This window comes from Maylandia zebra, linkage group LG17 (genome assembly GCF_041146795.1).
Source record: "Maylandia zebra isolate NMK-2024a linkage group LG17, Mzebra_GT3a, whole genome shotgun sequence".
Taxonomy (NCBI): domain Eukaryota; kingdom Metazoa; phylum Chordata; class Actinopteri; order Cichliformes; family Cichlidae; genus Maylandia; species Maylandia zebra.
This window is the reverse complement of record NC_135183.1, coordinates 25,135,919-25,159,126: the sequence shown is the minus strand read 5'-3', so window position 1 is coordinate 25,159,126 and position 23,208 is coordinate 25,135,919. Positions and strand designations below refer to the sequence as shown.

Genomic DNA, 23,208 nt, shown 5'->3' with positions numbered 1-23,208 from the left:
TTAAGGTAGGTATTTAAACTCAGAATGGCTCTTTATTGTAATTAAAACAACAAACCTAAAATACTTTAATGGGGTACTTTGAATTGCAATCAGTAATGACACAAAAAGCAATGAGCAGTCTTCTCTTTGAATATTCTTTATTGCATTTTGGATCTACAAACTATCAATAAACTGGGCTTTTTTTAGGAACAGGTCTGTTCATTTTAAATCCCTAACAAAAATAGAAACTACATCCAGCATACATACACGCATAGATCTTATTTCACAATTAAATATAACTGTCTACAATGAAAAAAAATTTACTTCGAAAGCCAGACATATTGCATTCAGAGCTTTGAAAATCACTAATTTTAGAAAGCATTAGTTGAAATAGCTTAAAGGATTTGAAGTGTTACAATTCAGTGTCTATAGAAAAAAAAATAGATTTCGTTTCCAGACAGTTTACAAATTGTCAGAAAGAGTATGAAACAATTACATTCTGTCTTCAAATTCCCTGTGAGAAAAAGACCATGTGTGAAATCAAAGCTGAATTAGAGCTGCCTCTGAGACAGATGACTTCACACGAGACGCAATACTGTGTACACACACAGCAGATGAACATGGCCGTGGCCCTGGATACTGTGGATCAAATCAAAAGGTAAACATTCTTCTCTCCACACTGGAAAAGAGGCTAGCGTAGTGGCTGGCACAGCAAGAAGGGAGCATCGTTTAACCAGGTCAATATTATTAAGTCCAGTCATAAAAGTAGTCTGTTAATGTTATTGCATCCGGTGTCACCTCTTGTTTTATTCCTGTGATTTGGCAAGTGAAGACTTGTTTATTGCCTGAGGTGTAACCTGGTTCTTCCTGTGTTTCTTTTAATGCCCGGAGGCTTTGCAAACTGTAGTTCCCCTTTATGTGGTCAGTCGGTTCAATTTATTGACTCTGTCAACACTGTCTTTTTAAACGAAAACGTGAGATGAAGCCCAGATAATGGTAGTAAATACCACAGAGTTTGATGACATTTGGCAGATGTTGACTTTTTTTCCTCTCAGAAAAGATTTCTGTTTTTGAGGTGCCTCCAGGGAAACTGGAGTATGGACACTTTCACTTTTATTCCAATATACACAAACACGGAAATTAGGGGCATGTGATATTTCCACAGGATAAACATGCTTGGTTTATTTAAAAGACAAAGCACAGGCTAAGATTATATGTACATTTATGAAGTACAGTGTGACTGTCATCCGAGACCTGGATGGTTCACTTCCCCTCAGGCTTGGCTATAAGAAGTCAGTGGACGTTGTACTTTATCCAAAGCTTTGTACAGATTCGTGGTTTAGTTTGACATTCTCAAAGAGGATCCCTGAAGGTCTGTGTAACTTGTTCCAGGTGAACGATTTGACATTTGGAAGAAATGCCAGCGAGGAGGAAAGTGGGCACTTCTTGTGTTTTCCAAGCTCGTGCGTGCTTGTGTGTTGTGGAATTTTGGGGGGTTTCTTGTTTGCATTCATCAGTGGATGTATGGTGAAGTTCAGCACATTTTCCAACCAATTTTTAACCTCTCTGGCATATTATTCAGTGGGCTCACTATGTCAGAGTGAGAAGCCCATCTGAAATGCTGTTATTTGACTTGACAGGAACAGGGCTGCTGACAGAGTCCAGAGACTACGCTGTGTCAGAGGAACACAAACAGACTGTAGGATAGATTCACTGTGTGAGGCACCCGTCGCCCCTATGTTCACACTCTCTGATGGCCCTTTTTGACAGCCCTCTCAAAAACAAACCAGTCATAGCAGAAAAAAAGAAATGCCTCATCATAAAACAACTTAGGGTCACACGAAATGGATTTCCCAAGTTGTTATCTTTCGTTGCCATCCACGCTAATTGTTTGGCTAGCATTGTTAATAATATTATACTATGCAAATTCCTACCTTTTTCTAAAAAGCAGTCATAGTTTTGACCTCTAGCGCTTTTTTTTTTCTTAATTGGCTGCAGTGAAGTAGGTCATGTCAATAAACTTGCCACTCACCAATGGGTGTGGTTTGTTACATAACCGCAGTGAAGTGCAAAATTGAGCCACTGGATGTCTCTAAAAGCATGTTTTTTGGATGACTCATCCTGCATTAGTGGTTCATCCTTTAATTTGTCCAATCATCTGTGAGTCATCATTCATCACTAACATTATTAGCTTGGCCATATTAGGTAGTTGGGAAATGTTTGGGCTTGAAGATGTTATTGGAAATGCAGGTCAGTTAGGGTCCTTTACCTCCACAAATTTCTGTGGCTCTCCAAAGACCTCGTGCCAATTAAGTCTTTGTTTCTTTTTTCGTATTCAAATTCACGTATTTTGCAAAAGTTAAAGATGGTGTTAATGCATTCACTGTGTTAATCACACTGCACAGCTGAACAAATTGAAGGAGAGCATTGCTATGCAGGTACATCTCCGCAGCTGTCTCTACTTTGTCTGTCGATCAGGAGAGAAATACAAGAGACAAGGTCATCCCACTTCTCTACAATTTTACACAGTTTCCTTGTCCGATCAATACTCTCCAACATGGCTAAAAAAGAGAGGTCTCATTCCCCAGTCACCTAATAATTGAAAGCAGTTAGCATAGAAGATGGGACACGAGTAACAGCGGCGTCTGCTTCTTGTTTTTTCATTGAATAAAATCAAGCTTTGTAGTAAAAGCTCAAACTCAATGCTTGGAATGTTTTAGGTAAAAACCTTTTCCACTTCAGTTTGGGACATATTAACTTTTTTATTTTTATAAACAAGGGCAAAATACACAGAGTATCCAAATCCAATAAAGCATGCATTAATAGAAAAGTTTTAATGCAGGAACTTTCATGTTTTTCATTATCTTAGAGAATTTCTTTCAACTTGTATCAGTAAAAGTTGATTGTTTTTAATAAGCTGAAAAATATGGGTTTTAAGTTTTTATTTGACTGGGAATGACGAAAGAAATGTCCCGGGTCTCTTTATCTCTGTACCTGTTAAACGTTTTCTTTTCTGTTCTTTCACATTTCTCATTTGATGTTCAGATTTTATTTGATCAAAAATGTTCCCAGTTTCCAGATCACTCTTAAAACTGCGAGCCTCAATACTCAGAAGTACTTTAAACTTTTTTTCCATACGTCTTTTTTTATGCAAGGCAGCTTTTCAGTCTTTTTTTATTTTGTGGGCCGACACATGTCTCCGGTGATTAGTGCTGACTGTCTGACTTTGCATTGGGGGACTGAGGACTTGTTGCGGTCTTCTAAAAACCTAATGAGATTAGTGGTTTATTGGTGGGGGAAGTACAGGAAAGGTCATCCACTTTGCTAAAAGCACAGATGGCCATAGCATTGATTTGAGGAAAGCACCATTCTCCAGGTGCCTAATTAGAATTATTAACATATAGTCAGTTTTAAATTAGATCTAGGTAATATTGAATCAGGTACAGTATGAATAAAAGGTCAAATAAGTGAGTTACAATAAAGGCCTAAGTGTCTTGATTCTTATCAACATAACAGAAAACATAGGTTGCTTTGGTGATATTTAACATAGCAAGCACATTGACGTCAAGAATGGGAGAACTACTGAGGATTCTTGTGATGGGTCATCCCCTCTGCTTTCATGCTTCCTGTAATGTCCCATTGTTGGCACTTGCATTCAAAGCTGGATATGCACGTTTATGCTTTGATTATTATCATCTACATAATAGATAACTGATCTGACCTTGACATTCTTTCTCAGCACAGCACCTCAGCAGTACTGTTTTATGTTTTCAAACAAACCTCCTTATTGGGAAATACATTTATTTTGGTAGATAAGTGAACACCAAACCTTGTATCAGAGCGATTCTATCTTTAAATTACACTTTTGTGAGAATGTGAGTGCGTGTTCTGCATAATTATGCCCTTAAACAACTTCTGTTCAGAAGTGCAAATGTTGATACTGAGTCTGACTCAATCTTCTTGTCCTTGAAACCACTTAACTTTGTATATTCTAATTCTCAACTGCAAAGACGCACTTTGCACGTGATAAAAACTGCTCACCTGACAAACATTGAAAGTGCTCAGCTTCCAAGGACAGTCCTGTTGTGGTCATACAGGGGTAATTTCAAATGTTTTTAGCCTCTCAGTTGGGGGCCTCTACTCACTGGAGAGCTGTGCCATAATATGAGTTAAATTAGGATAATAATTCCTACTCCCCAAAAGATTCATTATGGCAGCCATTCCTGGAATTATACCAGAAGGAACTAAATCCCTCGGAGTTAATTTCAAACTGTGGTGTCACTTTTCACAGTGATGCAACAGAGGAGTGCAGCTCGTCCAATTACCTGTTGGCTGGTGATTTATTTGGTCACTTCTTTTCTCCTTCCATCCTCATGCTAGCATCCTTCACTCACACTCCGTCATTCCCCTCTCCCTACTTTATAATTCTGCTTATCCTATATCCCGGCTTCTCTCGTCTTTCCATCTCCCCTCTGCTCTCCATGTTTGGCCTCTATATCTCCAGAGCAGTAATGGTGCGGTTCACCATGCCGGGACTCAATAATGAAGCTGTTGCCCCAGAAAAGCCATGTTAATGTTGACTCTGGGATCAGATTCTGCTCCAAGACACACAGCGGTGACAAATGAATGTGCCATATTGAGCCAACCAAGCTCAGTAAACAGCACATATAGATTTGGGGCTTTGACTGAGAACTGGGAGATGAGATATTTTGCCAAGAGATTATGGATATGAGAAAACAGAAATTCAAATTTATCACCAGGGGATATTTGAATGAGCTGTTAACATAACTTTAACTTGCAGTAAATAGCTGAAAACTTGTAGCTTTTTGGGGCATGTCCAACTGGAGTAGTACATTGTGTTAATAAATGGGAAAGTGGAACTGCAGCTCCCTTAAGTATTGGCTCATCCATCTGGTTGTCAGCAGCATTGACGAGCTGTCTGACTGCTCTGGCTTTGCTACTGTGACCTCCCTTGACCCCCTCGATCCGGTCTGACAGGCAGCGATGCGCTCTGTTAGTAGAAAGGTGTGTGCATCTGTCTGTCTTCTTCTGTGCTTAGCTGCATTTACATCTGAGGATTGGTGTGCCAGTGACCCCGGCTGATGTACATAGGCAGGCACAAGGAGTTTCCTATGTTTGCCATTCCCATGTTTCTCCTGTCAGACTCTGTCTGGAGCCTGCAGAGCAGCCATGCATGCCTTTCCTCCATCACCAACAATACTCTGTCTGTTATGCCCACCCATGTTCCTGTAGCCTGATGTATAATCCATTTAAGTACCTTCAAACTATATTAGGCCCATTTCAAAGGTTTGTCCCCAGGGACATCCTAATGTAAAGCCCCACTGTGATGCTTTTAAGTAAAACTAAACCGGGTTTGGCTGCAAGTTACAATACTATTTAGCCAAGCATAATATGTATTGCTGTTAAAGTCAGATTTTTGGATTTTATCCTGTCTACGGTGTATTTTTAAACCAGGGGTTTCTCAAACATCACTGAAATGAATGTTCAATTTGGTTGTAGAACTCGACAAGCAACAAGCAGAGTGACCTTAAGGTGGTTTAAGCAAGTGTGGTGAAGAAATGATAAATTTTGAATGTAAACTTTCTAATTTAGTGGCACATTAGCAGAGCAGCTTCAGTGTTTTGTGTCTACATGAGCACAGTAATGTGATGTTGAGTCAGAGCCCAGCACACAATCACTGCAGATTCACTTAAAACAGAGGTAAAAGGACTTTAGTTATAATAGAAAAGAAAAGAAAAAACGCTACACTGCCTGTGTAAAAATCTGAATTGATCAGTTTTGTCAGACTAACTCAGGGGTGACGGGAAAAAAATGCAGCTGCAACACTTGTTAGATAAATACAGCTTTGCAAGTAAGGAAAACAAATTGCCATTGCTGAGAAAACTGTTATTTCACAACAGCAGTTTCTAAGCGCACTCTACATGCAGCTTGCAAATGTACCCAAATGACAAAGAAAAAAAGATCCTCTCTCACAAATAAATTAAAAAAAAAGTGTCATTTATTTGTGTGACTGTGTGTGTGTGGGTGTATTAAGTCACACTTGGTGTGGGTAAGCACTTCTCCCAACTACTGATTGCTTGAATGTCAGGAATTTAGGGGTGAGAAATTTGGTGGTTGCTGTGCTACACACAATCCCATGTAAATTCTCACTCTGTGGGAAACACTGCAGTGGAAATTGCGCACAATGATAAAAAGAAATGCTCTCACCTCATACGGCTTTGTAAAAGCAGGCACGCTTCCATTAGATTATTTAGCAATGGCTGCAGTGATTTATTTGAGTTCTGCTCCTCGGGGCTCACCTTTGGCATCTTGTGTTTAATACCCTGAACGTGAGGTGTTTAGGGCACATAAACTGTACTGACCTGCATTACATGCTCCCATTGTAAACTGATGGACTTTTTGCATGCAAATCACCCACATTTGGCAGCACATGTAAATTAAAAGCCTGTTTTAAACAGTGGAGTAAAATTTAGAATCCAATCATGAAAAAAAATGGCAGTTTTGTAGTTTGCTGGTGACTATATGTACATTTCCTATTGTTTTATAAACTCAGACTGTATTTTTAATGTGTTTAATAAGCACTAGTATAGTACATTTAAATGCAAGTAGAACATTTAGTGATGTGCAGTCAGAGCAAATCAGAGCATTTCTAAATTGGCAATTTAAACACCCTGGAATCTAATAGTTTATAGGTATGGGGATAATTAGCTTATTTTTGGTCCTCATTTTCTGGTTTACCAGACCCAGTGTCTGCCCACAAAATGACACTGGGTCTGGTAAACCAGAAAATGATAATAACAACACCAAGTATCCATCTTGGAAAAGGAGGAGTTACTTTCAGTTAGTTTTTTTGTTTGTAGCAGTTGCAGGGCAATGGAACTTGAAACCCAGATATGAGACGCTGCTCGTTCTGCAGCACCCACAGCTAGGAAAGCTGCATCCGTCATGCAAAGATCATCCCCACCCTGTCTCTTTGAAGTAATGGCTTGGATCTGTGGAGGCAACATGGTTTCATCCAAACAATTTTTCCCTACAGAGAAACACAAGTATGAAAAGGTTGTGCTGCCACGGAGCTACTTATTGAAAAATGCATCAAACTCACTGTGCATGAAGGATGTGAAATGCTACGAGACCAGGTGTAACACGGCTAACTCGATCAATTTTCAATCAGGCCATGCTCCTCAGTCATTCATAATTCTTTTTAGCATGTAAGTGACTTTTGAATCTTTCCACACTGGGGGTGTGCTTAACTCATACACCCTTTACAAAGAATGTCAACAAGTGCAGCGGTAGTTAATTAAAGGAGGCAACGTGTCATGCGTATAACGCTGATTTTCCCTGTGAAAAATAAAGTTAATTCATTTTGAATTTAATCTCCAATATGTGTTCAAATCAGGGTGTCAGTTCCACTGATATTTGACCGACTCAATTACATTTCTAAAAAACTCCAGAGATTTATAGTGTCCTTTAACCTGACCATATGAATAATTTATTACTTTCAAGCAAAACCCAAGGAACTCTTATTAGTACAAAACTCTCATGTAGATCTGTTTTTAGTCTTCAGTTTTTAAGAAAAAAGCTGGTTTTTATTCTGGGGCCAAAAAACACCTGTCCAGGCTGTCACTTACTAAAGTTATGACATCATAAGGCCCCTCCATTGTTTTGAAGTGAAGGCACATCAGTTTTATGGGCTCCGGTGCCCAGCGGATGATTTGTGAGTGCTATTATCCCCTGAAATCGCTCTGGAAAATGGTTCCAGTGTGAAGATAGGAATTGGTGACAGACGGAGTGGGGGTGGGCGGAGGGGCTTGCTTAGTAGTATAGAAGTAGTCAAGTGGTTGTGTTTGTATCCAGTAAAAGCAAGATCTTGTTCCCTTTTTTTAATAGAGAAAAACTCTACCAACACATTATTTGGGTTAAAAATAGCCTTCTTAAAAAAATAAATGTCATCCAGTAATTAGTAACAAACGATTGGCTGAGAAGTTGAGGAGGAAATGGAAGAAGAGAGACAGGGTGAGTAAGCAAAAGGGGAGGGGGGTGAGTGACCAATAACCTAGTTACAAAATCAGCATGCAAGCATTTCATCTTTTTCTTCACATAGAAGCGGTGCAAACAGGTTTGCCCGCCATCCAGCTGACAGGGGAAGTTTTCATTTCCAAGCTTGACTAATTCATTATAAAGCCATCTGAGTGCCAGAACTCTCTGTTGTTATAACTTGAATCTTAGAAATATAAACTGCTGAGTATTTAAAATATTAATTTCAAACTCCCCCACCTTGGAGGTATGCAAAATGTATCTCTTGAGAAATTCACTTCACTGACCATTTACAACGAGCGGTTCAATTTGTCTGAAGCTTCCTCCGTCCTAGCAACAAAATAAGGAGATCGCTGATAAGAAATGCTCATTAATCAGGTCTGTGCAGCAATTGAAGCTGTGCGCCATCTATTTCCCTTTCAAGAGTTTGCTCTTCTTTTCAAAACTCAAAGTCGTGCGAGAACAAAAAAAAAACGCGAATCTGTTTGGAGGAAAGCATCGCCACAAGCTTTCATAGAACCAGCTGCCTGCACACAATACGTGGTCAAATGTTAAGGTTATCAGCGGAGTCCAGAAGTGAAGGAGCCCCTTCACCACTCTGCTTTCCACACCTGCACTGAGGATTTCAGTTCACTGGCAAAGCCCTCTATGACAGCGCAAAGCCATTCTGCTGGATGGAGATAAAACGTAATACTAAAGAAAGTTAAATAATCAATTCCAAAGAAATCCCTGAGTATTAATCTAGAGCAGACCGCAGGATGGTACCTCCCGGGGGATTGCAAGATGATTTGCAGAGGGATTTAGGAGATGATTCACAGCCTATGAAAAAGTTATATACTAATATTTTCTAAAATACAAACATTTTATCAAGTTTTGATTCATTCTTAAATTTGCACGATGATATGTTCAATTTCTCTCTGCAAAAAGAGGAATTGTTCTTCTCTACAGTGACCCTATTGTCACACTGAGGCACATACTTAAGGCAATATTATCAAAACGTGTAGACTACATTCAAGATAATGTAAAGCTGAACTGTCTGTCATTTTGTCTTTCAGTAAGTTGGATGTGTCACACCTTTCCATTCACTATTTTCTGCACAGCTTAACATTGCACTCACAGATGTGCTCAATTTAGTATAGTTCTTCTGACCAGAGGATTATACTGGGTTCACTGGATGGGAAATAAAATTGCACATCATTACACCACTAACGATGTGCAATTCATTTGCAGATATACACTTAATATAGTGAAAAATTCTAGTTCTGTTATTCTCTTATCTGTTGTTGGCTGAAACTTTAGCGCATTAAATGCATTGACACAGTTTGCACCTTATAGTAAAGTTGCATGTGGGGCACGGATTTGCATGAATCAGTGGGATCAACTACATCTGCCAGAAGTTATATGTTAGTTACACTGTACACTAATGAGCATTGTGCAGTAATAATAATAATATGATTTTATGCTACATTTAACGAACCACCAATCTCACTAGGAAGTATTTTGGTCTTCCAAGATTCTTTTTCAACTTCATCTACTTTATCTTTAAATTTGAACTCATTTCTGTATTTTTTTGTTTTTGCACTCTGAGGTCCTTCCCTCTCCTCTCTTGCCCTAATGCTGTGGGTGTACATGTACCTACATGTAGAAATAATTTAGGAGCACTTTATGGCTCACAATGAATTACTGTGATCTTGCGTTTCACAGGTTACCACTTGAGTAAGATGTCACATGCCTTTTGTCCATGTCCTTCATTCCACGCCGTTCCCCATGAAAGCGGCTCCATGGGGAATAGTGAATTGTGACATTATCACCAAGTGCTGGTAAGGATGGTTAGGGAGGAGTATAGCACAAATGCTGATACCTAGTAATAAGCAGCCTGGAGCCAGCCTCAAGTGGCCCTCAAGAAGAGCATTTGTTTTAAACCACATGCGGGGTGGTTGTTATTCAGTTGATGTTACAGTCCCATTCAATCAAACCGAGTGAAGAATCATATTTTTAGTATGCAAGTATGCATGGCATAAATGCTGGCGGAGAACTACATCAATACTACTTCAGAGTGTGAGAGGTAGGTTATTGGCATTCCCATGTGTTTCTGTTTAGCTTTCACTATAGCCTCGGTTTTGCTCTGTGAGAGATAGTGACCCTTGATGATTCACTGTGTATTAGCAAAAGTTCTATCAGCTGTCATTGAATGCTGATTTGGAAAAGCACGAAAAAAATATCTGCAACACCTAATATAAATGTATGATAAGGGATTTAAAGGCTTGATTTGAAAAGCTGCTGATACCACATGAAGGTAATACTTCTTTAAAATTGTTACTCGTAATCCACCAAAAGGATTATGGTCTTGAAGAGTAGTATAAATGTATCTTTCAGCTTTCTTAAACCAGCAAAAGGATGAAAAAGGACGTCAAATATTTTAAAAAAGCAATGGAATATTTAATCCACATGCACAAGCCATTAACATAATTTCGCAAGATAGCAAATAATTTCTGTCTGCTATATCTGCTTAAACTCGGATTGTTAAAGAAATATTCCCAGATTCTGGACTTCTTTAAAGGGAATATATAATCTAAATGACCCTGCACACGAACATGCACGCCTTTGATCCTGCATCATGTGCTGCAGTCAAATATCTCAGGTGTAGGGATACACGATTAAAACCCCAGTGACACTGTATACAGGGTTTATTCAGTTACCTTGCAGATTATTTTTAAATAAAAGCAAAGTGAAGTTTCGTCTTATCTCTTTGGATGTGATCTCCACCTCCTGTTTATTCAAATCTTATTCTCTCTGTAGTTGGATAACTCTTGCTCCGGTCCCTATGAAAGCTCACCCTGAACTTTTAAGTCCAAATCTTTTTCATCCTTTTGTAAAATTCTGAGCCTGACCAAGGAAGTGGATTCAACTGAAAAGAAGATGAATAAAGGCACAGTTTTCAATTGCAAGGATTTGTAAAAGCTGATAGAATGGATTTCTGTTTATTGCAAACCTTTAGGATTTTTTTTAAATCAAAGGAGCAAAGACTAATTTAGATTTAGATCATTTATGTTGAGTAAATGAAGTTGAATAAACCTAAATATTTAATGTTTCTGTTTTTTAACTGTCATCTTAAATCTCTGTACAATAGTGTTTAAACCATAGGCGGTGTTCACAAACTAATCTCAGGCAGACTTTTCCATCTGCAGATTTTGATCTAATCTTTCCCTTTTGCTCGCAGCCTCAGAGCTAAAACGAGCAAATTGTTGTTATTTGCTACACTTGCTCTTTCTTTTCACTCAGTGAAAACCTAACACAGTGAAAAGTACTTTTTTTGTTTTTGTTTTTTGTTTTTTTAACTCAGACAAGAAGGATAGCACTTGGAAGGAAAGAGAAATCCAACCTCTTATTGGGAGGTTATTGGCAGCAACATCAAAGACTCGTCTCTGTCTGGTCTTTTTAAAATCAGCAGCAGTTCCAAGTGCAGGTAGCTCTTAAACTCCTTAATAGAATATCAGTACCTGCACATGCAGTCGATCATCATCACAATATGAAAAACACTACAATTTGTGCTAAGAATGCATAGAAATGTGATTATTTCTACCAGTTGTCTGAGGTATTTTTTCACCCTTCAGTTAATGTCAGTTTTAAAGTGCCGTGAAAATGTAGTGACACGCTTTTGTCTTGACTTTGAATCACCGTGACAGTTAGATGGAGTTTCTGAGTGGACTCAAAGTGACAAGTTTGTCCAATGATGTGGCGCTCAATGTTTTGATGTCTCAAAATGTGATGGTACCAGTTCAGCCTTTAAGCACAAACCTCAATTCCTATCGGGTTCCAGTGAAGAGTAGTGCAAACACCAAGTGATGGAGACGACACAGTCAGAGATCTAGAGAACCAGAATTTCTTAAGGTTAAACAACACTGGGCAACATGACCAAAGAGATAGCATCAGCAAGAGCTGCAGGTATTACCTTGTAAAGTAGCTAGGAAAGCAAAAAAATATGGATCTAAACTCCAAGAAAAAAGACAAGCTGGAATACCCGATTTGCAACAGTAGAAACCTGTGAAGGCTCCTTGCTTATTTAAGAATTACGACAAAATTTGTACTGTGCAGGACTATACAGTTAACAATTAAACATCAAAACATATGTTTTAACCTCTACAATTTCATTGTATTTTCTGTTACTTATTTGCTACCATATACACAAGTGTCACTACGTCTGCAAAACAGACTGGTGGTTGCACTGGCCCACACATTTAGCTTGTGTAATCATGAGGCAGAGGCATTAAGTGGAAGAGAAAATGGAAATTAAGGTAAAGATGTTATCTTTGCTAGGACAGTTTCTCCTAGACGCACTCAAGCTTGTTTTGACAACAGTTAGGTTTTGAACATGTTCTGATACCTCTGAAATATCGCTCCCATGGAAAAAAAATGGCTTCTTGTCTCACACTGATCCTATTCTGAGCTCTTAAAATGTTCCAGATTGTTTCTCCCACACCTTCATGAAAGAATTCTTTTTTTCCCCTTAAATGTTCTTCCTGTACTTGTGTCAGTGTGCTAAAGTTTATATCATAATTTGTTGAATAGTTTTTATTACTTGGATGTCAGACTAGTTGGGGATGATGCAGAAAGCAGAAGTGAAAGCTGCACATGTATATATATTTTGTGGGTTAAAGGATGCGGTGCCTATTAAGACACCAGCATAGTCATGTATTTATATTTATGTATTTATTCTTTTTATTTTATTTTTGATAGAAACTTTGTTACATCGTAGGAAACACTTCACAATACAGCAATTGACTTGTAATAAACTCCATATTTTACAGTATATCAAACATTTTTGGTCATTTTTTCATGGCTTTACTGGCTTCAGCTAGACAAAAGTGGTTAAATCCCAAGCTCTTCTTGTTCACGTTTCCTTAGGCAAGACACAAGTTACCCAGCAGTGCTCTGTTTCCATAGATTCCATATAAAAATGGAAAAATCCTTGAAGCCCAAAAGTAGTGCTTTAAATCTGAAAAAGGACCTGCACATGTATTGAAGTCTATTGGGGGGCAGTAAAAACATGTCCTGATCAGTTTGTGATTGTTAGTTTCAAGTCTCATTGACCACAACATGACTGTTTGTAAATTGTGGTCCCCACTGAAGACAAAAAAGAAGGATAAAGCAGTGTGTGCTTTACACCTGCCCTGTTGTGTGACTAAGAAGTCACAACGAGTATAAAAGTCAGTTTCTTAGTCAGATCCACCTCTCACTCTTCACACTGGTCTGAAAACACCAAGATGGTAACAATGAAAAACACTTAGAGTGTCACGACGAGTGTGATCATGCGTCTTGAACGCATCACAATTTTTAATAATTCGTTTCTACAACAGTCCCTCATACTTTCAAACCAAATTTAACCTGAGCACATCTTTAATAAAATCCTCTTCATTTCGCTTGCTTCTCCAGTTCTTGAGTTAATTTAATCTTATATCCATTTTAGTTATTACTTCATATTTGAGCTGAGACAAAACATATCTTTAATACGTCTCTATAGACAAAGAACACATTATCGTCATGAGCAGTAGCACAATATTAAGTAAAGTTGCAGTTCTTGACTAAATGCTTGATTAAATTAACTACAGATCACATATATAACTGGGTGATTGGCACACATTACGCCAAAGCAAGACAGGCACTGATTCCAAAATCCCACGTGCAAGTAATGGAAATGAAAAAGAAAAAAAAAAGATCCTTCAGTGGTTTATCTAATTAGTGCCGTTAGCTCCGAGTTGCACTGTCGAGACATATTATAGAGGGAGAGCACACGGCAAGGCAAACGGCAGTGCAAACAGCTAAGCAAACTCCACGGTCTAATACCGTATCCTTCTGCCCCGAGGTTAAACAGATCCACTAATCTTTCTCCTTGTTTGGTCTGGGCTTTGCACTCATCCAGGCAGCACCCACAGCAATTGACGGCAGCACAGTCAATGCTCCACTGTCTTTCAAGCTGAATGATTTGGCTCAACATGTAGGTGCAAAAACATCCACCTACTGATAATATGATTGATGTCTGCATTAGTCAGGATACAGTAAGATCCTTGTTACTCCAATTTCTTAATCAACCAGAGGAAAACATTCACCAGATGGGCATGCCTATCGATCTATAATGTATGCTGGAAGCATATGACTCTCTATTCTAAAGATGAAAAAGCACTGGGAGACTGATGCATTGGCGTGTAAACAAGCTGACAGGCAGCTTTTCAGACAGTTACATAATAAAGACTTTTTATCCAGACACATCGCCCCCCAACTGGGATGTTAGCTGAGAGCAGATAATGAAGAGCCAGAGTAGATGTCCACTGAGATCTATGACCGCGCTTAGACTTATAGAAGCTGCCGCTCATTCCTCTCTAACATAATGCTGATGTTGCAGGAAAGCAAGAGCCCACACTTGAAGGAGGACCCTGGCAGTTTCAGTCAAGGGACACCAAGTACTAGGAAACTGCATTATAGACCTTCCCTTCTGAGTATTTAAAAATGGAAACACTGGGAGGCTTGTTTTATTGCTTATGCTTTCGATGAGATCTCTCCAAAGCACTTCCGACAGTTCGTAGCAGTGTGAACATGTTTTTGTTAGAAAATGCCCTCTTAAGGTGAGTCTTGTGGAGATGCAGATGTCACTGGACATAAAACAGCAATTTCAGGATGGGGTATTCTGAGGTGATGCTGTGATAAGTGAAAATGTGATAAGAAGGGTTTAATCTCTGTGGATATAAAATGTAGCTTGGTATCCACCTGTCCTCATTTCATTTAATGTGCATGCATTTCCTTCTATGTGCATTTCTCTATGTCGGCACATTCTATTATTTTTTGTGACCTGTAGTGAGCTATATTCTTACTAATGCACAACCAGGTCTGTGGTCAACCCTAATCATGGTCAGATCTCTTCCTTGTGATGGTTGCTGTGTTAAAAGATAGAAAACTGTCTAAGTCACAGCCATAATAAGATGTGGCTGAGGTCTGACTGCTGAGAAAAAAAAGGTGCTTGAATGCTTCCTTTCTTATCTCCCTTAGCAGAGAGTACACAGGACTATCCATAAGAAAAGGAAAGGTGATAATGCCACCTCACAATCCAGAGCAATGCAACATCTGACGGTTCACAAACACAAACGATCAACTCGACCTGTCAAAGGATGCAGATCTTCATGTAAATTACTGATGTGTTTCCATCTCCTGGTATAACTTGCTAAGATGCTTATACAACTGAGCTTTTAATAATATCTTTACTTTACAGGTTAACTGTGAGCTTTAAGCTTTAAGTTGTTACTTTTGTCAGACAGCTCTAGAAGTTTTCTATATCTGTATAAAGACTGCTATATCAAAATGATCAAAGTAAAGTTGAGATTATTTTGCGTGTCTACTCTGCATTAGTTAGGTCCTCATTTTAAGCCTTCCTTTATTGCCAGCCTTTAGGATTATCATTAATTAGTTTGACTTCAGTCACAGATACTAAAAGTCTTAATGAATGCAAAAGTTTAATTACATCATCTCTTCACCGAGAAGACACAATATGAGTGGCAAGAATGAAAGCAAACACTCTTATTTCGCCGTTACATTTGGTAACTTCCCTTTTTTTTTGTCTATTTTAACATGTGGCAAAGCATCTAAGATGTGCTTTTTGTAGTCCATCTTCAAAACATGGTTTGTACTACATTTCAAATCCCCATCAACATCTGCCATTATATAATTAAATCCTTAAAATCTTTTCTTGACCTCATGAAGTTTTATACTGCGGTTAAAAAAAAATAAAATAAAATAAAATGTCATCCATACATCTCCATCCAATTCAGGGTCATGGGGGCTGGAGTCCAAGCTGACATGAGGTGAGATGCATTCAAATTCACACCTATGGCCAACTGAGAATCATTAGTTGTACCCTGAGAGAACATGTAGCCTGAGAGAACACAGAAAAGGCCAACAGGTTGAGACCCAGACCCACCTTGCTGTTGAGGTAACAGTAATTACCACTATACTATCAGCTGCCCAGGAAACCACAACCCACAAACACAAAGAACTTTGAAGTGACTCTACTATACTACTCTCTTAGTCTCAGTGTCGTATTTTTTTATTTTATTCATCACATGTTTCTTATTATTGCAATTTTTTGCTTTTCGTGATGCTTAGAAAACCGCATGTACAGAATATTCAGTCGGCATATCCTGAGTGCCATGCCTGTCTTTTACCATGTCAGGACCCAACCTAGCAGTGACCATGGATACCACAGTTTGCCCTGCACCACTGCAACAGTCCATCACTGTAATCTATATGGTAATACTGCAAACAGTATAGCCTGCACCTACTGTATTAATTGAATAAAATAAAATAATAAAATAAAATAATTAAAAACAGCTTCTCTATATGAAATAATGAAATAATGAGAATCACTGCAATTAAAAAAATAATAGCATGAAAAAAAACCTAACAATACGACATTCAAGTTTCCAAGTTTAGTTGTGTTAAGATTGCAAAGAAAGCTACATTTGTTATTTCTTAATTGTCTGACTGATTTCTAAATTAGGTCGCTGACTGATCTGTACAAAAAAATCAGTGCTTGTACCTAAAGGTGTTTCATTTTCAAATGGTTTGATTTATTAAACCAGCAATACAACACTCAAAGATATTCAGTTCAGTGCCTCATAAAACAAAGAAAAGACAAAGCTCAACTGGGATTAGAGGAATTAGGCACATTGTGTTTCAAAATTACTTTATTAATATAATTATTAAAATAATTACTTAGAAAGAAAGAAACAAAATAGACTGGGTAACATCTAATTCACATTCAGAGATGGAAAGGAAATGTTTGTTTGGGTTTTTTTTTCCAGGAGTTTGTGTTCTTGAGCATTTCTTAAGAACATAAACTCCTGGGATATATATATATATAAATTTTTTTTAGATATTTTCTTTTAGGTTTTAAAGGTTAAAGTGCAACAGATTAATGCTGTTATGTTTGGATCCCCAAGAGGTTTGTCAGTCTCAAAGAAAACGGCATCTGCTGCCTGTCACATGCTATTCTACTGACAACTGCTGGCAGCAACACACAAAGAAAGCTAGTGTAAATAATGTACGATGTAAAAATAACAATGTGCTTCAGTAAGTTAATGCTGTGGATATAAAATGCTGCATGAAGAAAAATGGCAAAACTGAGGCAAGCTTCTGTAAGTAGCACTTGGTAGTTGCAGACCCATCTCACTACTGCCAAGGCACTGACACCAAATGAACATCTAATGCATATCTGGCAATAAAATCCTTTCACAATTCCCAAAGGATCCGCTGCAGGTGTCACAGTTGCAGGAAATGACACCCTTGCACAGTCCTGTACAGACTGTAATTGGCCAGGTACTTATGCAATGGGTGGTTTTGATGTGATTGACTGGTGCATTTCAAGAATAGACACCACCATCTGAAATCTTTTGTTGCGTAATCAGATGTAAATGTGATTAGTAGACAGCCTTGCCTTCTTGCCTTACATAAAGACTAAAATTAGATCATCCACACAATGACACAAATAAAATTACGTTTGAAGCTTCCAACCATAAAATGTAGAGTTTGCGATATTCGTGCAGCTACCCGAACATACTCGCTAACCAGACAACAACATTTTTTCCTACATCTTTGCAGGGCTTAGACAAGTGTCAGGATGTTACAGTCCACCCAGTGTAGAAGCAAGTCAGGAAGTGTGCTCTTCACCAAATGTTTAGTTCTCCTCAGTGATGACAGTCTGCTAGACAGGTTGGTCACTCTATTAAATCAGAGTTCCTCCTCCCCAGAGGCTGAAGTAGTTCTTGGGAGATTAAGGTGATAGAGTGTGGATAAAGACAGCTGCCTGGGTCATATGCCAGGGGAGAACCTAGACTGCATTTTTATAACCTTGATGGCCCTTTTTACTGACATATACACTAAGCCCACAACTTGCAGCAGAAAAGAACTTAGGTCATGCCAGACTATCGTGAGCCAGTCTCAGCTATGCATGTTCAGCCTTACAGAGCATTTATTCAGAATTCTCAGATTTGTTGATGAAGGATTAAAATGGCCGCTGGCCAGGAAGATTGCAATCCCCGTCCAAAGCTGCCTATTAGATATTTAAAACCCTTATCATCTGACAATTTTGTGAATAATTTCCATCATGTTATAATGCAGCAGAATTGCTAGGAGCCTTCAAATCATTTTCCTACATGATTAGAGAACACTGAAGCGCACTTAAGTTTATGCAATGTCTGATCAGACTAAAGGCTTTTCCTATTAGCATAATAAATGAATTAGAGCACCAGAGACAAGAATCGCTAGGCAGTTTTTCACCACAGGGAAATAATTTGGCCAATGTATTGTCTAACTGTTTGAGACAACAGTGGTGTGTCACCCAGCCTCAGCATGTTTCACCCTCCAGCGTTCCCGAAATCTTTCCATCCAACGAAAAGCCCTGCTGGTGCCCGGATTCTGCTGAACGTGGGGGTCCTATGATTTCTCTGCCATCTTCTGTTTTGTGATTAGTCAAAACATGACTGACACGGCGCGGACAGTAATGCGTCACTGCGGCGACGTTCCATAAACACAAGTTGTTATCATGACGCTACATCTTTTCAGCAACACAGACTTAGTGTATTAAACACTGTGGCCTCAGGGCTCAGGGTTTATCCTATTATCACCTGCTCGTGTCTTCCCCTCCCCTTGTGTCTTAAACTAAGGTTATTGCTCATCCACAGTTCAAAAGAAGGTATTTTCTTTATCTATTTTTTACATGCTTGCCCTTCATATACTAAAGACACAAGCAGCAGCTGTTATTTCCATGAAGTGTACAAGTCTTTGTTAGAGAGATTTTGAAACTGCCTGGGTTCCTGTGAAGAGTTCTGTGTAAAATTTACACACATGACATGTGCCTGTTAGTGTCCATATGGGTGAGAGTGCTTCAGCACTCTGAGATAATGGTCTCAGAGGGCTGTGGCTGAGGGTGCGAACATATAATTAACTCAGGCCACAGTCATTTACATCAGAAGCAGTCAGAACCATCGTCATTTTCTTTGGTTCTCATGCTGGATGTATACATTATGGATAATGAGGATTATAGGTCTCCTGGGACTGAGTACTGTATAATTTACAAAGTGGTCTATGACACTTTTCTGCCCTTGAAACAGCACCACTGTCTTAGGACAGAGACTCGAAGAAGTGCTGGGTTGTGAGCTAAAGCTTGTTTAAGTCCTAGCAGAAACTTTAGTTTGATTTTTGGATTCATAGTTACAATTAACCAGCTGTACATTACGCCATCACCAGCCTCCACTCCAAAACAATGACAAAATGAAGACAAAGAAATGCCTGCATCAGTCCCATCCCCAAATGTGTGTGCATGTGTTCAGATGAGAGGTAGTGTCCTGCCAAGAAGCAAGCAGAGTGCTTGATTGCACAGACGGGACATTCTCATTAGAATGGCTATTTTAGAAAAGACGGGTGCAGCAATATGATGATTGTGCTCCTGAAAGCATTAAGTCCACTGAAATCGCTGCATTTTTTAGGCACGACTTATCTCCAAGATTCCTTGTGAACATTCACAGGAAAAAATGCACTGCAACACTATATTCGCCCATAATAAAGACCATATCAGAATAGTTGTTGATTTCTGTAGTTCACTTCTTCCTTTGTTAATATTTTTTAACGTTTGCTTATTTTTTTTATTTATTTGTGCTATTAAAATGATAAAATGGTCTTTACAATTATAAACAGGGAGTGACAGTAATTTATTGAAAATAGAGGTTTAATATGATTTAAAAAGAAATGTCAGAAATGGAACTGAGGATGGATTTAGGAATTTATGTGAAGATACTGTACATGCACTTTCACTTTATTTAGGTTTTGTGTTCTATAATAGCTTGAGTTGGGAGGCCTTCTATTGCTCATTCTGTGTCATCTTTCTTTTTGTGCAGTGGCCATGGCTATTAACCATCAAGCTGGAGCCTGATCAACCAAGCTTCTCTGGTGCTACACTAAATGGACACTCAGAATATGTCAACCGAGCACGAGAAAGCCCAACGGACTGCTTAACACTTGCTGTAAGTACGGATGCGCTCTGACTCTGCAGTGATAGAAAGTTCACTTATTAGTCAGACCAAGTCAAACCCCACGAGAGATTAACTCATCCTAAGTTCTGATTTTCAAAACGAATCATTTCCAAATTATGACCTATTGTAGTGAAATATCTCTCCCGCTCTCTAAACTCATGCCTGTTTTTTTTAATAACCTACATTTTTGTGCGCTGAATTTCTGAGCTAGCTTAATGCACAGACTACCCTTGAAGCATTATTAAAGTGTATATGTGACATTTTTCCTTACTTTCCAAGAGTACTACCAGAGTTACATATGAGCACTTGAGCTAAAGAGGAGAGCTCACCCTGTCTGTGTACAGACCCTCAAAATTCAGAGAATCACAGGTAAGTTTTCAATAATGGTTCCACGTACTAAACTGACACTGTTTTTGGTAGTATTTATGAATTTAAAAGCAGTCCAGTTGAGCTAAAGTTTTTTTTGTTTGTTTTTTAAGATACTAGCTCTATATTCTACCATTTATATATATCTGTAATCTAATTAAGGTTTAAACCTGATCAGTTCACTTTTTTGGTTTTATGACATTTGACTTTACTGGTTTTGTTTAGTTTTGTGCTCTTATCAGCTTCATTTCCAGCAGCAAATGATATTTTTTTAGAAATAACATGATAAATCACACATTAACACTGAACAGCTGACAGAAATGTTTAGCAATGGTTAATATAAAGTTCCCTCGAGAGTTTGAAAGAACACTGCTGATTTGTTCATTGTTTGCTCTGTAAACATCTGTTTACTTATAACAACATAAGGCATTACTATGTCTTTTTTGTGTTGTTCCCTTGCCTTTTCAGATAAGTGACTGTTACTTAACGCAGATTCACATGAAGAGCTTTGACACCTCTGGTCGTGTTAAGACTGCTGCTTCATCGCTTCAGCCAGTTTATTTGTTTTACAGCTGCTAAACCGCAAACTTTCAGCTTTGTTGACTTCTCGCAATGCAGTTCACACCTGCTTTTCCTGTGATCAGAGGCCGTAGCTATGGCTTCATCAGTGACACTCATTTAATGCCCTGTGTTTGAAGACCTTTTATAATTGTGTAGCGTGTTTTCCCTGTCAGTCTCCCTTAATAAAATATTTGCATATGTGACTAGACAAGAACATGTTTCCGAGGCTGTGCGTCATGTTCAGAAGTTTCAAAAGCCATCAGATCAGATGTCAGTCTGCCGTGCCAGATGAGCTCTTCAGACAAAAAGGACACCATGTATAGCTATGTGCAAGTACTTGATATCAACAAGCTCACTTCTCATTCGAGGGCCGCGTGCGGACATTATCAGCAGATGTGGCATCGGCACGCACTCACACATACTCACGCCACTGTTTGATGCCGTTCCCCTAACAACACTGTCAAGAGCTCTCCCTCTACATCATAGTGATGCTGTCCAGAAACATATCTCAAATGGAGTTGCGGCTCTTTGAACTGTGATTTTGCGTTGATGTGTGCGTGCACTTGTCTGAGTGACTGCATATCTGTGTCTCTCATTTCCATGAGAGTTTGTCTCTTTGTGCAGGAGCACTTGTAGTTAAGTGTCTGTACAGTCATCCATTTCATTTTTTTGTGTGTATATTTGTTTGCAACAGACACCCAAAGGACTGTCAGGTCAGGTGAGTGTCAAGTGAGCCAAATCCTTGGCACAGATTAACAGAGAAGGGTAGTGCCAGCCTGTGAGGGCAAGAGTAGTGGGAGCAGTCATAGCAATTAGGAACCAGCAGCCAGCCCTGCACTTACCCTGCCCGGCTCAGGATAACAGAAGCGACACACTCACACAGACACATAGGCATGCATGGGGATGTGCTCACTACATGCCCACTTATAAGTTGGTAGCTAATACATATGCAACACTGCGCCAAACACCATCCATTAGGTGCAACGGGGGCTTGAGAGCGCTGCTAGAAGTGTCAAATATGCATGAGAGTGGAGGTCTGTGTCTCATAATCCCCGAGGCAATTAATACAATCGTTTCCAGGGCCAAGCACCTATGTGCACACATCTAACCGCTCTATGGGCTTGTTGAATTTTTTAGGTAGACTAATTTACAGATACGTTGGCCAGAGGCTAGCTTTTATTGATTGGACCCATCTGGAAGCCGACGGCAAGCCATACATTGAGAATTCTCTACAGTGATGTATGAGGCTGTGGGGACAACACATTCACACTGTAAAGCACTGCTGGAAAACTGTGTTTAAAGATAAAAAGCATCCTCTCCACATACTTATGCTGTAGCAGTGATTGAGCTGTGATGCAGTGTTTGATTTGCTAAATTGAGTTGAAGTTAAATAGCAGTTTAATTGTTTAATTATGACAGGCTGTGAAATCGTTTTCCGCTGAGACTTATACCATGTAAAAATCCACACAACACAAACATGACGTTTGTAGACACAACAGCGTTCAGTTGGTGGGGAAGCATTATTGATTGCACTTAAAATGACAAGATGGAGGAGGCCCACTTTGACACATTATCCCTATTGCTGCCAACAGACAAAGTGCGGGCCAGAGGAGCAGTGCCGATTGATTTGTGTGATCATGAACGCCCTGAGACCCATGAATCAGTTGTCCAACCTATGCTGCTTAAAAAGAAGTCAACAATTTTTCATGACAACATTGTAACGTAAAGACTGGCACCCTATTTGATTTAAGAAGGCAAGCAAATACCGGCGTAATGGATGATCTTCATGCACATGAAGGCGAAAAGTCGAAAAGTCGAAAAGGCGAAAAGTCCTCACACCTCTGGCAATAATACCTAGTGTGTAAAGCTGGTTTGAGAAGGCAGGTATTGTGGGCAGCTGGTTCAGGCATCTATGGGATTTTGTTGTGCATAATTCACTGGTGAGGCATGAAGCTGATATAGCCTCTCCCAGTCTTATGATCATCCATCAGGTAAAATTGCTTTCTTCTAACATTAGGCTGTCAACGAGAAATAACAAATGTAGCCATGCAGAGCAACACATGATTACAGGGTAATAATGCCCCGAGGTCAGAGAAGTGTGACCTCATTCAGAGTAGTTTGTTGAAGGAAGCAAGAGAAATACTAGTCAAATTAGATGAAAAGTCACCAGGGA

The 23,208-nt window shown here is 39.1% G+C and overlaps 1 protein-coding gene across 5 annotated transcripts in view; it reads left to right on the top strand.

Annotated features, from left to right (window-relative positions):
* chrm2a (cholinergic receptor, muscarinic 2a) overlaps positions 1–23,208 on the top strand; it is an 89,220-nt gene that overhangs the window by 9,611 nt on the left and 56,401 nt on the right. For 3 of the 5 annotated variants that reach the window (XM_004548393.3, XM_076875599.1, XM_012918405.3), the window contains exon 2: positions 19,974–20,099. The gene's annotated coding sequence lies outside the window, so the exon portion shown is untranslated. Of the gene's footprint in view, positions 1–19,973; positions 20,100–20,387; positions 20,478–20,942; positions 21,250–23,208 lie in introns of those variants that run through there. The other 2 variants (XR_013093711.1, XM_004548394.3) reach the window with 2 other exon arrangements.